Raw genomic sequence first — 18205 nt, 5'->3', positions numbered from 1 at the left:
TAGACACGTCAGTCTCCAGCCTGATGAAGGGGGCTCTGGATTGGATTGGATAAACTTTTATTTGGTCCTCCAAAACACAGATCACTGTGTTGCGGGCAGCTCCCACGTGGGGACTGAGATGCCAAGCTCCTCAGCCGCCTCGTGGGCTTGGTGGACGGCCCAGAGCTGATCCGCCAAGGACGAGCCGCGGATTGCCGCCTCCCATCTGGCAGAGGTGCACGTTCGATAAATGAGCGAATTTGGTGCACTGCCTCCCGCGGAATAGCTTGCTTTGATTAGACCGACTCGATGTTTTTCGCGCGCTTTCTTTTGTCTTCAACTTAATCAAACGGGAGCTCGCTGTTTTGGGGGCACGAAATTTAGACGAGGCGAGGCTCTTCCGGGTTACTTTGTCGCGTGGATCGGGGATGTGTCCAATCACCGACGTAATCACGTGCGAGCCTCTACAACTGCGAGACTCAGTTCGTGTGTGTTTCGCTGAACTTTATTTGTTCATTATGCGACTCCTTTGTTTATTTAACAACACTGTCATCCCGGATGCGCCTTTAAAAGAACGGAAGACTGCACTTGATGTCGAATTGTGAAAAGAGACAAATAAAATTGGCAGCCGATCTATGAATCGGATGCTCACGATGGAGTGAAGCTGTAGGTTAATGTCCATATATACTGTTTATGTTGAATTCGCCGAATAATATGAAGGAAGGACGGGCGGTCTGCTGGACGTACAAACAGATGCACAGGTGGATGAATGGACGGACAGAGTACGGTCCATTTGATATCAGTTTTCATTGTGAATTGTCAAAGTATATCGCAACTTTATGTACATTGTACCTTCTTTATGTATGTCCTCTCTGTTATGACCCTCCTGAGTACGGTTCATTTTTCAATCATGTGCGCGTAAATAAATAAATAAATAAATACATATGCGTGTTATGAACGCTATGTGTACGGTATGTGCAACACCCGTGTTTCGGTACGAGGGCAAGCTACGACAACCTTGGCGTCATTGGACATCGCGAGATCCTTCCCCCTAAAAACAGCACAGACGTATCTAAAAAAAAATAATAATGGAGCAAATTGAAATAGATTGCAAGCACTCTAACAACCCAACAGTTAGTGCCTACAGCATCGGGAACGTTCAGATTAACGTATTGGTTAGCGACAAGTACAATGTCGCCCGCGCGCTTTTCTGATTGTCTATAGAAAGCGTGGTAAATATAAGAGCCTTAGTAACAATAAACAGGCATTTATACTTGCACAAACCACTATATGATTATGAGGGACACCGTATATAGTGGGGTACTCCGGGAGTTTAAACCTCCCGGTTGTTCTTGAAAAGTGCACTGACGTCTCCCAGGCGCGAGTCTTTAGTGTTTCGCATTCCACTCAGAATGCGCGATCTCCTCGGCCCTGATCGAAGTTGCGGTGAGAGCTTCGGGTGAGCGCTCATGTTGTTGTCCTCTTTGCTTTCTTTGCCTCGCCTTTCGTGTCACGTTTCTTCTAGCACCTTCGTGCTTGCGCTGCAACCCTTATTACCATGGAATTTAACCAACTATAGCCCTAATAGCCATTCTTCTTCGGGTGAGCAGCGGAGTACAGTGAACACCGTGACACCGAGGCGGACAATTTGGACAAATGTCGAAGCACGAAATTCCGTGCCCTGATTCGGTACATAGTGCAGTGGTCACGGCGCTCCGCTGCTGACCGAAAGGTCCCGGGTTCGATACCGGCGGTGGAACTTATAAATGGAGTGCGAAAGGTTATGGAGGCCCGTACACTGTGAGATGTGAGCGCAAGTTAAAGAGCACTAATAAAAGGTATACATTTTCGGAGCTCGCCACGTACGGCGTGCCACATAATGATATCGTTGTTTTTACGAGCAAAACACCGCGAATCGATTAATTTAATTGCGCTCGCAACGATACCCTTTTACATGCGTTTCCTGTCCGCGTTCCTATTCCGCCTTCTCAAATAACTCCCGTATCCACCAACGCTCCTCGACTCGACTTTCACCCTTCACTTGACAAGAGTTGAGCAGTGCGCCACTGCTCGGCTGAAAATGACGTTGCGCTTCTCGAGAATCGCAGGAGGTTTATCCCTCATATGCAGTGACTTGCCGTTCTTAGAGATGGCGCTCGCATCGGCTTTCTCATGTGAAGTTGAAGCGTCGAGTGAAGGGACGTTCTCGAATACGGGGGTGCCCCGCCGTGGTGGTCTAGTGACTAAGGTACTCGGCTGCTGACCCGCAGGTCGCGGGTTCGAATCCCGGCTGCGGCGGCTGCATTTCCGATGGAGGAGGAAATGTTGTAGGCCCGTGTGCTCAGATTTGGGTGCACGTTAAAGAACCACAAGTGGTCGAAATTTGCGGAGCCCTGCTCTACGGCGTCTCTCATAAATCATATGGTGGTTTTGGGACGTTAAACCACACAAATCAATCAATAAATCTAGAATACGGGGGTAAGAGAGTGCACAAGTCGCGGGAAAGATCGGCTATCTTCAGCGTTTACGCGGCGTGGCTGCTTACCGCAAAAGCGTTGCCTCGTGTTCGCTCAGGCATTGGCCCAGAAAGATAAGAACACTTACGTCTTTTTTATCCTTCCTTCCGGCCTTTCGCGTCGTCTGTCGGCTGACTGATAAGCGCGCAAACTTATATACGACCGTTCTTACAACAGCTCGACGCTCTCGAGCGGCGATATCGCGCTAGAGATATTGTTGTTTTGCCGATTTGTGTTGTCACTGTTGTTCCTGGTGTTCCTGGTGTTACTGTTTTTGTAGTACGCGAGCAGCGGTGCCTATTTGGGGCCGCGGCAGGCTGTCTGTGCTGCATCACAGTGCACGGCTACGTAATGCGCAAATACGTTTAAGCTGTGTCACGAGCAAGTGGCAAGGCGAAAACGCGGTAGCTATTGGTTTAAAGATAGATTTAAGGGATTAAAAGATAAGCAGCGGCACTATGTAATTCTGGTGACATGAAGAAATGATTGATAGATTCAAACGCGACATTAGGGAGCGTTGATTGATCTGTTTTAGTATGAAATAATAGATATAAATAATAATAATAATAATAATAATAATAATAATAATAATAATAATAATAATAATAATAATAATAATAATATATGAATATTATATAAATAATAAATATGATATTATTAACAATATATGAATAGTAAAAATCAATATTAAAAATACTCACAAAAATGCATGAAGCCGATTGATTGATTGGTTGATTGAATAATTGATCGATCGATTGATCGATCGACTGCCATGGTAGACCCCATTATCCACGATTGTAGATTTAGCCACATTTCGCGCGTGCAGTGCAGCGAAGAGTAACACTGCTGGGAGTTATTCACAGTAATGCACGTTACATGACGAGCTCATCAGTGTGAACAGTAAGAAGTTTCTAGCTTTGTTATATGGTTCATTGATTTACAACACATTTTAGAATCAATATTATTCGTCGTCATGGGTGACACCAGCCTGTTGCTTGGCCCAAGTGGCCTTCCTGTGCCGCAGTAGTAACCACAGTTCTCGACAGTTCTTACCCTATCATCAAGTTCCAAAGATATACGGAATCGTAATTACATTGAAATCGTTGTGAAAGCAAAGGTATTGGGAAAAGCTGTGTGCATCACCCATTTCCTTTATTGCAGTTGTATAGTTTCGTTTGATTTATTGTACCCTCAGGGCTGAAGCATTACAGAGGGGTTGTTTAATAACAACAATATAGAAAACTAATAATGAACAAAAAATATGCGATACAAACAGTATTATACCAAAAAACATCATGAACAACAACAGAACGTGCATCAGCCAAAACTAATTAATTACTATTAGTCAAATTACTAAAAAGTTATGAACCCAATTACTAAAATTACTAAATTACTAAAATTACTAAATGTTATGAACACCCAGGGGCGTTCCAGCTTGCGCCGTGAGGTCTCGCATAAAGTCCAAATCGATAGCATTGCCCTGCGCGTGGTGTGTGCGTATAAAAGCTTGCGATGGCAGCCGACGACCGCTGCTTAAGCAGAGAGGACGCGTGTCGCGGCCATCTTTCGTCGCGCGATAGATGCATTCGAGGTCCGGGATCGAATCCCGGAGGCGGTGACTGCATTTTCGATGGAGGCGAAGCTGTTTCGAGGCCCGTGCGCTTCGATTTACGTGCACGATAAGGAACCCTAGGTGATCGAAATTTCCGGAGCCCTCCGCTACGGCGTCTCTCATAATAAAATAGGGGTTTTGGGATGGTAAACCATAGATATTATTATTATTATTATTATTATTATTATTATTATTATTATTATTATTATTATTATTACTGTTGTTGTTGTTGTTGTTGTTGTTGTTGTTGTTGTTGTTGTTGTTGTTGTTGTTGTTGTTGGAGGTTGCGAAGGAAGGGATGCGTCGATTCGGCAGCAACTGCGCAATTTGATTGGCTAGATGTGACAGAGATGAACAGATGGATCCTGCCTTTTTACGTGCTGCGTTTATCATCGCAAAGTTTGAGTTGACGACGCGTAGACAACTGGATGCTCGCTTCGCCTACTGGGGCGACTGTGTCTCTTTACGCGCCAGAGTTTGTTTTTGTCACACCAGGTCTCATGCAAAAGAAGTGATCTGCGTACTTCTTGTAACATTCCACATTACAGTCCGTTGATGTCGCGTTCATTGCTTCGCCCTTGCGGCCAATATGTGACTTTTTTTCTTCTTTTTGTTATGATGTAATTAGCTTAAATGATAATGGATAGCTACAACGTACAATGTCGGCGTTGCACGTCCTACCTGTCCCAGGGAACGAAAAATATCTGTGTCTCAACACTGTTGCTACCGAGTATAACATCAGTAAATAAACAAAAATGATCTTGTATCGGTCGTCCTTGCAATGACCCATTCGGTTAGCTAGCGAAGGGCAGTATCTTAATCTGTAGCAAGCCATAACAGCAAGCAAGCTCGTTAAGAACAAAGGCACCGATGTGGTGAGGTTGCGATAAGGAACTGCAATACCTTGAAACCGAGTATTAGTCACCGGAAGTAGTGTTTAAGTTCCGAGTTCTTGGATGTATGGGCGTGCCCTCTTGTACTATGCAGTGCTGTAGCTTTCTTCTGCAAGTTGATTGCATGTCTCGGGGTGCTTATTTGAGGAAAAACAATGCGTCGCTAACAATAAAACGAGCTCACAAAAAGAACAAGGTAAACAATGAGCCGATTGTGGTACGTGCCGCAATTCGCCGGTCCGGCTATTAAGTGTAAGGCTGCTCATTCAGTGCTTTCGGGAACTGCCTGACACAATAGACGTAATAGAGAAATGAACGAAGTAAGAAGCGAATATTCGCTTCATGAGCGGCAGAGATTTTTCGGGTTCTTTTGTCCCGCTCATTGCAGGACGAAAACGTTTATGACGCAGGTAAAGTGGGACGTCGAAAAGAAGAAAGAAAAAGCATATGAAAGCGCCTCCCACAAACGTCGTTTCTTGCCAGAGCGGTGATCATTCTGGAAAGGAAGTGATTTCTTTTTCTGCATTTTTTCTTCCTTGCTTTCTTTCTGGGATCTTATTCGCTTTTGTTTCCTCGTTCCCGAGGCCCCTTCGCCATTAAGAACTGAGACTTTCTATGCAAGGAAAAATGCGGCTCTAAAGAGTGTTTCCCTTTCAGTTTGTACTGCTTGCCTCCTGCTGTTACTCTGCCTGTCTTTTGTCGTGCTTAATTCCGCTAGTCTTCTAGCCTCCTGCTAGTTTTCTGCTCAGTGTTCTTCTGCACTGCTACTGTTCAACTGCTTCTCTTCTGGTGTTCTTTCGACGAGTCTTCCAGTCTTTTATGCATTGTTTTCTGTATTTTTGCTACATTGCTGCTTGTCTTCTGCTGTTCTTCTGTTCGCTTGCTATTATTCTACTAGTCGCTGTTTTCTATTTTTCGCCTGCTTGTCTTTTACTGTGTTTGTGCTATTGATCTTCCCATTGCCTGCTGGTCGGCTGCGGGTCTGCTTCTGTTCGCCTTCTTGTATTCTTTGTTTATGCTGTTAGTCCTCAAGCCTTTTACTATCTTCTGCTGTTAGTCTCGTAGTTTTGCGCAGTGCTATACCGCTTAATCGCCTATTATTCTTCTGGTGTGCTGCTGCTGTCCGTTCGCTAGTAGTTGTCTTCCGTTCATGATCTGCATGTTTTCTGTTGTGCTTAAGCTGATAGACTTCTACTCGTCTGCCAGTCTTCTATTTTGCTTTTGTACTTCCGTTCGCCTTCTTGTCTTCTGTTGTGCTTATGCTGTTCTGCTGTTCGCCTTTGAGTCTCCTGCTATCTGCTGCTGTTGGTCTCTTAGTCTTCTGCTTATTCGCATGCTTGCCTTCCGCGGTGCTTGTGCTGTCCGTTTGCTAGAGTTTTGCTGGTCGCTATGTAACTTTCTTCCATTGTGCTACTGCTGATAGTCATATAGTTTTCTTCTAACTATACGTGCTAGTTTTCTGCTATATATACTCTTGTACTGCTGCTATCCGCCTTGTCTTTTGTTGTGCTATTATAGTCTGCCTGTCTTGTACTGAATGTCTTCTGCTGCTCATCTATCTGTTATAGTTTTGCTGTTAGTTTACTAGTGCATTGTCCGTCTCGTTCTTCTCTTCGTCATTAACTTATTTTCTAATATGCTTATTATGCTGGCGCTCTGCTGATCTTCTCTATTTTCGTACGTCATATTGGTCGCTTGCTGTTCGTGCTAGCAGCACTAAACATAGGCTTCTCCTATATCCCGTTTGTTGCTATTTAATTCCTGCATATTCCCGCAGAAAATATACATACGCAGTCTTAAGGTGAAGTTCCCTCTTTTTTTTTTTCCAAGGGCAGCTTTCAGCGCACTGCCCGCAATTTCGTAAGCCTCTTTCGGGAACCTGTAGAAGAGTGTCGAGAAAGAATGCGGCCTTTTCATCCCAAAAACGTGCGCCCACTCTACACAATAAGCCGCCCTAAGAATGAAAGAAGACGAGGTCTTGAATGAAGACGAAGACGATGTCGAGACGACGAACGGAGTAGTATTCGCTAGATGGAAACTGAAATTAAAATTGAAATTTTATTCCGCAACAAAGACATGTCATGAGGAGGGCAGGTAATAGCTGCAAGAGCAGCTTAAGTAGCCTTGACCCCCTTTTAAATGACATTTTAATGCCATTTCAATGCCAACGCCTCGAAGTTTCTATCGGAACGTACCGTTTGTTATTGTGAAGTAATGCTGAATCAGCAATAATCAGTAGCTTTTCGTCTCTTCTTAGTACTTTCTTTGACAATATCACTCCGTATCTTGTTTTGTCATGCTCATATACACGGGGCGATGTATGTTATAACTGCTTCAATATATATATATATATATATATATATATACGGAGTAATACGCTGTGGTGTGTGCCTATGCTACTGTGTGTAAATTTTCCTAATTGAATACCTACACCCACCGTATTTTTTTTTCTCTGGTAATATACTAAATCAGCAGTAATCCGTTTCTTTTTTCTTCTTGCCTTCTTACAGTGTTTTAGCGGTTATCACGCTGTACAAGTTTTATCGAATTCCCCTGAGGTACTGCATGAAGGGACGTAACGCTATGATGAAACTGTTTGAATAAACTCTCAGTGCGTCTCGTATATGCGGCTGTATGAGACGTAGTTGTGTTTGCCTATAACGAACGAAGGTTTCGTAAGACACGTAGCGCGCCAGGCGGCGAGAAAACGTAACCAGTGTTGCGCTACCTTTTCTTCGGCTTGTCGTCGCGAAATCGTCTGGCACGGCGGCGCCCTGCCGTCTGCTATTTCTCGCGAGGGAATAATTTCGCGATCATGGCGAGACCTTTATACTGTCAGCTTGCCTGCCGCAAGCGCAGCGGCCTCGTGATGAAATAATAAAAGAAGAACGGCAGAAAAGAAAAAAAAAAGAACGAAATGCTAATAATAGCCACGGATGGTGGCCTCGAAAAGATATGAGCGCTCTAGTGTTGGAGCCGAGGACAGCTTAGTTCATTCAGCAGGTGGCGCAAGGGGTCGACGCAAATGCTTTGCAGGCGCGGGTCGTCTGCCGTTCGTGCTGGCGTCGCGCCGTCTGCTGCTGCCGCCGCCATCTTTGTTTTTTTTTTTCTTTGTCACCTCTCCCTTTCTGAAAACCCGGCGTTGTGCAGTTCAAGGCCGCAGCGTTCTCGGTCATAGCCGCCTCTGAGACATGCGTGTACTTTTTCTTTCCCGCAATTGCGTGCAACACGCGTTACACGTTACCAAGATTTGAAATTTAACGTGCGTGCACTTACACAAATGGCTGTAGACGTTCGCTTCTGCTAATGTTTTGCTTATTATGCGATGGATTAGTATAAATTGAAAAACATTTGCTTTTAGTCTTCTAACGTAGCTAATTACGCCATCATAGGTATTCTAATAGAGGAGAATGTCGAGGCCAAACTTTCCATTTTGAATTTCCCGCCTTAACCTCTGCGCGTTACGCCAGGCACGCCAAGGACTTTTAAGTGAACTCTTGAATTTTGCCGACATCGGCTCAAAGAAGAAGAAGAAGAAAAAGATATAAGAAAGTTAGGGAGGTTAACTAGACTAAGTTTAGTTTGCTACCTTACACGGGGAAGAGGGGAATAAGGGAGAAAAAGAGAGGAGGAGGAGATACACATTGCACATAACACACACATCGCACACACATTTCAGGTTTCACAGACGGTCGCACAGTGACGTTGCCTTCAAGAATTGTAGAAGGGCTCGTGTGGCTTACTGCATAGTGAAGTACTTGAAGGCGACGCTCCCAAGACCTTCTCCAGAGTAAAGGGTAGCGCCCCGTCTCGAAGTCTTTGATGGCAGCTGTAATTGAAGTAATGAAGCGAGGTTCTGTTGGCGTCGGGTAGAGTTCAGTTGAACATACCGATGCATTAGTGTGATATTATGCGCGATACGGCGAAATTATTTTGCATAGGCTCAATAAATTTCTCAAGTCCTGGCGGCTTGTGTGGTCCCTTCAGGCAATAATATACTTTTTTTACTGGTTAGGAACTGCGTATAGACTTAGTAGATGGCTTAAAGAATTTATGACGGTACTGCTGTGATCTCAAATTAGCGCTGCAGCCCGCATTTTCGTTTGGCCCGTTATCTCGCCCAACCACATTTTAGTCGCGATAAGCATGGCGATTTCGGTACTGTGAAGAGGCCGATGCTTCAATAAGAAAAACAAAAAAAATGTTTTTTTTTTGCTTCTTTAGGCGCCCCTTAAAAATAATCGTCTGCTTTGCTCGTCGTCTGCTCGACGTGGACGTGTCGCGGTTCTCACATATCTGCGTCCTTGGCCGCCCGCTTGACGCATATTCTAGGGGCACTCCCTCGTGGAGCATGCGTCATCGCTTTCACGCGCGCAAGCGCGTGGGAGCGGTGTTTTTAACGCGTGATTTTGTCACGTGACGCAACGCGACGCTCACATCGCATCCCTCCCCTCCTGTCCTCTTTCGTTCGATGTGTGTCAGGTTGCCGCGTTGCTCCGCAGAGAACGAGGCAACACGCTCGAGTTCGCAGATATGCATCTATATACAAGTCTCAAGTCCACGTGATGGGTTTGGGTCGATGCGAGTGACTTGCTGGTGTGGTTCCTAAAGGTCGCGTACTACAACGCAGAAGCCGTTATGTCTGATTGAAGCTAGGCGAGCTTTGATATTGTAAGTACGTTTCGCTGTACTGTCTATACATCGCTTCGCGAAACTGTTTTAACTGGGTAGCTGTTTAGCAAACCGTTCCTTTTGAGTCGACCGCAGGGAATTATGGGTATGCGCCGCTGTGTGCGGGGGGGGGGGGGAAGCAACAAAAGGGAGAAGGCAGGGAGGTTATAACCAGAAAGATATCCGGTTGGCTACCCTACACTGGGGGATTAGGGAAGGAGACAAGAAAGATGAGACAAGAAGATGAGTTTTTGGTAGCCGCTGTGCGGGCTACCGGAAAAGTAATGTCATCATAGACGGATATGTACCACAGAAATCGGGTAACTCTCAATGCTATAGCCACTGGTCCACTAAAGATGGAGAAGGCTACAGTTAAACCAACAAATGGCTGTGAAGTGACAACGGTGTGCCAAAAACCCCGGGTGCCTACAACGAGAGGATATTTTTGGGAACGGGAAAGACAACGATGGTGGCAAGAAGACCCCGAAAGCGATAGAAGACCTGCGCCAACGACGACTTGCCTGAAGTTCTGTGAGAGATGCAACCGCTTGGTTTCAGCGCCAGTTCCTGCCTCTGCAATTAGGATGTCCGTGTCGTGTCTTGTGACTGCCTGTGGTTTTTGCACGAAACTCTCTGCCCCGAGAATCGACGTAGAGACAGTGTAGCATCAGTCAGCTAAAACTTAGCAACAACCTTGAAGCGATTGACCTAGAACCTGCATCGCCGAGCAAAGTCCTAGAAACAAAGTGTAGGTAACCAGAGTAGTCTTCGGAATCCTCCAATTTCGCTGTTTCAAACACTGCGTGGCTTAGTGCTATAGCTTTACCAGTAATTTTTGGGGATTCCTATACGTATTACCAATGCGCCGAATTTATACCGTCAGATTGCTGATTGAACGCCTTGCTGAGAAACTGGCGTGCGCAAAACTGTCTCATGGCTTTATACATTCCTTATGTATTTGTTCGCACAAAATCACTCAATGCCTGTCGAGCTCTGAAGTCACTCCAATGTGTACATGTCTAAATATAGCGATAGAGCCGTATCAAGAATTTTTTGAGGGAGGGCACCGTCATTGTTTCAGGGAGGGCACCCCCTTAAAATGGTCATTTTCCGCTCTCTGCGTGATGGTGAAAAAAAAATTCGGGGAGGGGGGGGGGGGTGGCTGCATAGTTCCCGTGTTCTACTCCCTGGCTACCTCCCTTCTCAGCGAGCACTATGGGGGATTTTATCACGGCTCTGTATGGCCACATCACAAAAAAAAATCAGACAATCCAATCTGTACTGTACTTGCGTTCGTCGTCTCACAAAAAGCTGTGTGCGTTGCGGTCGTTGCCGCCTCGTGGCGCGATAAGGTTATCACGTTTTTCCGACATCGTCGTCTCGGGGAGATTTCAGGTCGATAACCTGGGGGTCAGAGAAAGCTACCGGGGTTCGTGGTGTTTAAATGTCACTAAGAGACTCAGGAAGGTCCTTATGGAGTGATCCGGACCACCTGGGAATCATTTAACGTGCCCTAAAATCGCGCATTACGCGGGGTTTTCTGTGGCGTATCGCCTGCATAATAATAATAATAATAATAATAATAATAATAATAATAATAATAATAATAATAATAATAATAATAATAATAATAATAATAACAACAACAACAACAACAACAACAACAACAACAACAACAACAACAACAACAACAACAACAACAACAACAACAACAACAACAACAACAACAACAACAATAATAATAATAATAATATCTGGGGTCTTAAGTCCAATAAGAGTACAATATGATCGTGAGGGACACTGTAGTGGAGGGCTCCGAAAAGTTAGACCATCTGGTGTCCTTCAACGCGCACTGACTTCGCACAGTGCGCTGACCACTGGCATTTCACGTCCATGACAATGCGACCGCCGTGTCCGGTACCGAACCCGTGACCTTCAGTTCAGCAGCCGAGAACGTGGACCCTTGCTGTTGACCGTGGTGGACGCCTCCGTCGAAATGCGACCACATTGTTCAGGATTAAGGGTAACTAACTGGATTAAGGGTAACTAGCTGGATTCCCAGAGAAGGCAAGCGGATTAGGGGGAGACAGAAGGTTAGGTGGGCAGATGAGATTAAGAAGTTTGCGGGTATAAATTGGCAGGAGCAAGCACAGGAGCGACTTGACTGGCGGAACATGGGAGAGGCCTTTGTCCTGCAGTGGACGTAGTCAGGCTGATGATGATGATGATGTTCAGGATCGAGCCCTCGTCGTTTGGTACCGCACAAAGACAGTTCAACAGCGTCTTACCTATACAATGCGATAGAATCTTCACACAAAGAAACAAAACAGAGCGCGTGTTACTCTTTCTGGCGAGTCTCGACTTTCTGCTTATGCAACTCTCTTCGAAGAATCACGTTTACTCCCCTTTTTTGGAGTGTCGCACCATGACTGTTCGAAGAGAGTATGAAGGCCAAACCTCATAAGCGCGAAAATGCACGCGACAGCGACGAGCGACGCTATGAGCGACGAAACAGGGCGTTCGCGCGACGTGTCGCGTGCTCGTTTTCGCGCGATCGCTCGGTTCTCCAGATTTGGAAACCGTCGCTCATCGCCCGAAAGTGCTGGGCTCAAGCAGCCAATAGTGAAATACCGGAAAAGACAAAGACCACATAGGTGCACGTGACCCTGCCCGAGTCGCGTATGCGCAACATGAAATAACGCAATGTTTACGCATGTGCATATAAAAAAAGTGCTGCAAGGCATTCATAAACACTTTCCGTTTCATTACACAACGCCATATCTTCTTTTTCAATTGCATGCCGCTCACTACGCGGTTTTCTTGGTACGAGTAGACGGCCTCATGCAACCAACAGTGGAGTTCCCTCGCCGAAGCCGTCGCGTGAATGAGGTTTGCCTGCGCAAGCAAGTGTTCGCGCGAAGTCGATCAACGTCGCGTCGCTCGTCGCTGTCGCGTGCATTTTCGCGCTTATGAGGTTTGGCCTTAATGATTAATGACTTTCCAAGAAGAGTGACGTGTACACTTGAAGGGAATTGTGTGTGTCGCAAGTGATGATTCACCGAGGAAAAAGAAAGAGGGGGAAACAGATTAAGACCTCGTTTTCTTTGTCGAACAAGACCTTACGCAACCGGGAGACAGTAAAGCCAAAGCCAAGGAAGGTATCGAAGACATGCGGCCCCACGATAAAGAGCAACTGAGCCATTAGTTTTTATTTTTCTTGGTGTTCTTTTAATAAGGAACGTTTTTTTAATATCCTGAAAAACCTGTGTTAACCATTATTATAAACTTTTTAACGTAAACAGAAACAGTTACAGCCGTTACAGGAAAATCGCGCATGATTATCCTTTGCAGCTCAACAGACGACCATTCGGAGGCAGCATTAAGTCATCAGAAAGTAATATTCATCGCGGTAATCGTTTTACGCTTGCACACAATCAGTCACATTCGCTTGCATCTCAACGGAAAGTCGTCTAACAACGGCAGTGACGTCACGGATGTCATTCTTTCGTGCGTTGCGCGCATCGGCTATAACATTTCCCAAAACCTATGGTTAATTTATGGCTCTATAGAACGCAATATAGGACATTTTTTTTACCGATAACTAATTGCGCAGGTGCTAGGAGACGTCGTCGAAATCGGTAGCGTCACGGCGCGACTTCAAGTCGCCCTTTCCATCGATATTTTTTTTTTACATTTTTCTTCGCTTACCAAGTGTTTTGTTGCGGCAAAAGATGTGTACGTTTGGTGTCGTGAAAGTAATTTTCTTACGCGAGAAAAATAGTTGCCCCTTTAGTGTGCTTTTAACCTCGCATCATGTCGACAGCCTCAAGTTCAAACGAACGTTGCCGAGCGTTAAGCTTTAACGCGAAAGCGGCTGAATCTACTGCTAAATTGAACGAAACCGCCTAGCGTAAAATAACTGGTAGATTCACTTACCTGCGAGCATCGTGTGAACATCAGCGCCACCGAAAAGGTACTGACCGGAGTTTAGCGAACGAAAAGGAGGGAAAAAATCGTAAAGAAAAGAAAATGTACTTAAACGAAATGGTGACGTGAAATGGCGACGTACGTATATGCCCTTTAATCCTTTCTATGCGTAACAAATGTCGTCTGCTACGAGTACCGGCAAGGACAGACGACATTCGCGCAATCTCAGATCGACCGCAGACAATCAGTGGTGGTCGTCTGCCTCTTTATGATGCTGCCTGGATGGCGAAACGACTAACGTTTATAACTCCTCCGAGGCGTTGTAACGCTTGCGTCGCATTTCGCTCTTGTCTCAGTTTACCGGAATGATGAAGACAAAAGAAGAAAAAAATCCGAACTTTGTAAAGATGCAGGTAGCGGGCGAAGTGTCCGCCACGTTAGGTTTAACTGCTCAGACGCCGAAAACAGTTTAGAACGTCGTAAGGCTGCAGCCGCATACGATGTACGAAACGATCAGACACTTGTGTGTTGCACACTAAGATTTTTTTTTTTAAATTACGCAAATCTGCAAAAACGAAAAGGAGATTTGGGCTGCAGACGTTCTGTAAAAAAGCATTTTCGTTTCTTACATTTTTATCTTTTTTTTATCTGAAGCAGTTTTTTTTTTCGGACACTGGCCTGTATAAAAACGCTGCCTTGCGCCAACGCTCTTTAAGGGGCACGTGGGGGTGCTTTGACCGCCGTTGCGAAAGTGTGATTGTGACATGTCGACTGGTGTTAGAACCTTCGTCGCTGCCGAAATGTTTCGAAAGCTTTGAATAATGAGTCCAGGTCGACTTGAACTCGTGCGACGCAACGGAAGACCAAAGACGTGCCTGTTCTACTACAAATCTTTTAGATGGAGAGATTTGTGTAATACTGTTTTGTGCTGGCTTATGCCAGCTAGTGTTGGCCAACTGTTATAGAAAAAATGTTGCCAATCCTCTAATAAATGTTCCCTGGGATCACTTTTGAAAATACAAAGAGCGCGTCATTTTCTTCTGGCTCTTCGCGTCTATTCGGCTCAATTCGCGACTTCATCAGTTGGTTCACGTGACGTCATGATAAAATGAGCTCCAGATTAGTCCCCATACGAGGAATATCAGTTGTGAGTAGGCTCGTATGTCGACTCGTCAAGCGATCGCAGGCTCGTTCTGCCTTGATGACAATAATTGTGGGGGCTTACCGTCCGAAAACCACCATATGTTTATGAAAGACGCCATCTCTTTCATGAGAGACGCCGTAGTGGAGTGGAGCCGTTGATGTCGTAGTGGATGGCTCTGGAAATTTCGACCACCTGGGGTTCTTTGACGTGCACCTATAGCACACGGGCCTCAACCATTTTCACGTCCATAGAAAGTGTGGCCGCCGTGGCCGGGATTCGATCCCGCGGGTCAGCAGCCGAGAGCCACAAGACCGCGGCGACGCGTCGCCCGTTCTGCCTTGACCCGCAATGGTTGTCTTGTAGTTATTGCACTTCACTGCTGTCCCGAAGGTCGTGGGATCGAATCCCGGCAGGCCACGTTTCGGTGGAGGCCTTGAAATACTCGAGGCCCGTGTGCTCAGACTTCATCATCATGATCAGCCTGACCATACGTCCACTGCAGGACGAATGCCTTTCCCATGTTCCGCCAGTTAACTCGGTTCTGTGCTTGCTGCTGCCACTTCACACTCGTAAACTTCTTAATCTCATCTGTTCGCCTAACTTGCTGTTTCCCCTTCAACCGCTTGCCTTCTCTTAGAATCCAGTCTGTGATTCCTAATGACCAGCGGTTATCTTGCCGACGAACGGGGTGGATCACATTCGGCAAGCATTCTGAAATCATGAATGGAAGATTACCACTATCCCTCAAGAGGGAGGTATATCGCAGCTGCATCTTACCTGTATACTTACCTACGGAGCAAAAACCTGGAGTTGCTATGGGCGGGCGCGCTCGCAGCTGTTGCTATATGAGAGAGGGCGGTGGACAGATCCCGACGGATGATTGACACAGCCCGACTAACAAATGCATTCGCATTTAAAAACAAAGTAGGTCCGAGCACGGAACTCTGTGGTACGCCAGATTTGACGTGCATTAGCGGAGACGATTGATCATTAACGAAGATGGATTGGCGCCGGTTAGTTAGTAAGTTGTTAATCCACTGATGAATTTTTGTATTTATGTGAAGACCTACAAGTCTATGAACAAGCCGCAAGTGGTCACCTGCGTAGTTAATTAATCAGGATTCAGTCAATTGTTATCGACCACACAGTTTGTTTGGGCATAGTTCGACGAGACACCGTGACTACTCGAATCAATGAGTATTCTGTACCGGCGCCTCACTGGTACGAAACTGTAGAGGTGTGAATGTACCAGTGTTTCGTACCAGTTCCGTAAGGGCCAACCTGTTCTGTTCACCAACTGACATCTGAAAGGCGAAAGCCTTGAATGCCTCGTCAAACGCAAAAATTAACCGTCGTCGGCCTCAGCGCGAGTGATGCAAAAAAATGATTTTATTACCATATGACATCATGACTTCGCAACTCCCTAAAATCTCTGACGTCATCTTGACGTTAGAGCGAGTAGGGTTCGGCGGTTCTCGTTACTGTAGCTGGCTCCCCTCCGTCTTCCACATAGCCGATGTTTACCAGTGAGTGGACGCGTTCTATAGAAACGGAACGTAGGTTTATTTACATGAAGCATGAAAAAAAAGAACTGAAATTTCGTACAAATGTACTCGGCTTTTATGTTGGCTTCCCAACACGAGAGCCCGAAGAAGGCGGTGACAATTGCTGCCGCGAATCAGGTGACTTGAAGACTCAGATGGTCCACCCACCAGGCAGGGAGCAGAAATTGGGCCATTCGGCTGATGAGGAACATGGGCGAAAAAAGTCCAATGGATAGCACGAGCGCACCACACAATGGCGTACCTAACCCATGCTTTGAAGACTCTCTTCTGTAACACAAAGCGAGGAGGGAGAGTACGGAGAGGGTGGAAAGCCGAGGACCTCTATGGAGAAGATGGCCTCTGACACGAACGTCAGCGGCGGTTTATGGCTGCGTTCAGGTGCTGAATCCCTGAGAAACTGCTACAGCGAGGACGTCCCACGCTGATGAACGGTCAGTGCCTTGTCACGATCACGTGCAAGGTGACAGTGGCTGTGTTGAGATGTCGGCTCCGTGAGAAGCGACAGCGACACTGTTTCGTGCTGTTCAACCCCACTTAGCAAAGGGTTTTAAAGGAAAGCTGAAGGGATTTTAGAATTCAATCAAACTTCGTGTTTAGTAAAGACCGTTATTATTGTTGACGATGTCATAATTGTTTTCGCGGTTGTAGCAGCAGGAGCTTTAGAACAGGCGAAATAAAAGCTCGTCTTGCTCCGCCCCCGGGAACGCGCTGAAAGAAGTGTGGGCGTGGAAACGTACGTCATCTTCGTTTCTTCTGGCTTGGAGCAAGTGTTTTTTTTTTTATCAACAATTACGCCTTCCGTGACTAACCAGTGACGTGCCGTTGCCGGAACTAATAGAAGAGGGCACACTTCAGCAGTGCTCCTGTTGCAGATGACGTTCATGCCGAGAATGACGTCACCGTGTTTGCTCAGTGTCTCCAGAAGCCCGGCGGCCACAGCTACTGTTTTTTCATCAAAAAGTGCTATTGGCGTTCACTTTCGAGAACTCTCACATCGCTTTTCTAATTCAGCGGGCATCAAACTGTCCTTACACGCTCCTAAGTCATTTCTTTAGAAAAGTGTTTCATTTTACCTTTAACGATACCTCCGTCGGGTTCCCCGTAATCCGACCACAGCAAACTTCCTGGCCCACCTGCAGGACAACGTGGTGGTCCGTGCTACCGACCAAGCGCTGATATCGGGGTAAAAGCATTCTGGCAGACAGATTCACGCACAATGGCGTCTGCCACGACGAACTGCAGGACTAAACTTAACAACGTCATATAACGTGACGTCACCACATGCCATCGTGACTTTGCGACACGCCAAAATCTGTGGCGTCATATTGATGTCACATCACTGCATGACGTCAAAACTGGAGGAGTCACAATGAGGTCACATGTTGTGTCGTCGCGTGATGACGTCATCATAGTGCATTGTCGCTTGGTCAAAAGCGAGAGTGATCGCGGAGGCCGTGGAAAACCTGGTGAGCCGCAAAAAGCTTACAATTATTTCCGATCTCGGAGCCAATGCAAAACGACGTTAGGTACAAACAGCTCTTAGAGGAGGAAGGATCAATGCGTCGACCGAGAAGTAAAGGAATATTAATTTCGCCTTAGAGTGCTTTTTGGTGAACGGCCAAGTAACCCTGTCAGTATTTAGAAAGCTTCCTAACTTTTTTTCATGTCAATTAGTGTTTATTCAATCAAATTAGTACGAAAAATGGTTACAGAAAATGTCGATTTCTTGTGTCCCATTTTAGGGTTATTTCTTTCTAGTCGTCGAAATGGGCCGTGCTTTGATATCTAGCCATGAACGGGCATGTATCATTTCGGGAAAGTAAAAACGGACTAAAAGTGAAAAAAAAAATGAGTAAAGCGACAAAGACATCGTCGACCTCAATTATGCTGTCCGGGCA

General features: G+C 45.9%; 1 protein-coding gene across 2 annotated transcripts in view; it reads left to right on the top strand.

Annotated features, from left to right (window-relative positions):
• LOC119167160 (uncharacterized) overlaps positions 1-18205 on the top strand; it is a 349532-nt gene that overhangs the window by 277053 nt on the left and 54274 nt on the right. Inside the window, exon 1 of one of the 2 annotated variants that reach the window (XM_075867002.1) lies at positions 9565-9671. The exons of the other annotated variant lie outside the window; for it this stretch is intronic. The gene's annotated coding sequence lies outside the window, so the exon portion shown is untranslated. Of the gene's footprint in view, positions 1-9564; positions 9672-18205 lie in introns of those variants that run through there. 2 annotated transcript variants of the gene reach the window in all.

The sequence above is a fragment of the Rhipicephalus microplus genome, chromosome 6 (assembly GCF_043290135.1).
Source record: "Rhipicephalus microplus isolate Deutch F79 chromosome 6, USDA_Rmic, whole genome shotgun sequence".
In the NCBI taxonomy this organism is placed as follows: domain Eukaryota; kingdom Metazoa; phylum Arthropoda; class Arachnida; order Ixodida; family Ixodidae; genus Rhipicephalus; species Rhipicephalus microplus.
This window is presented reverse-complemented; position numbering and strand designations above follow the sequence as displayed.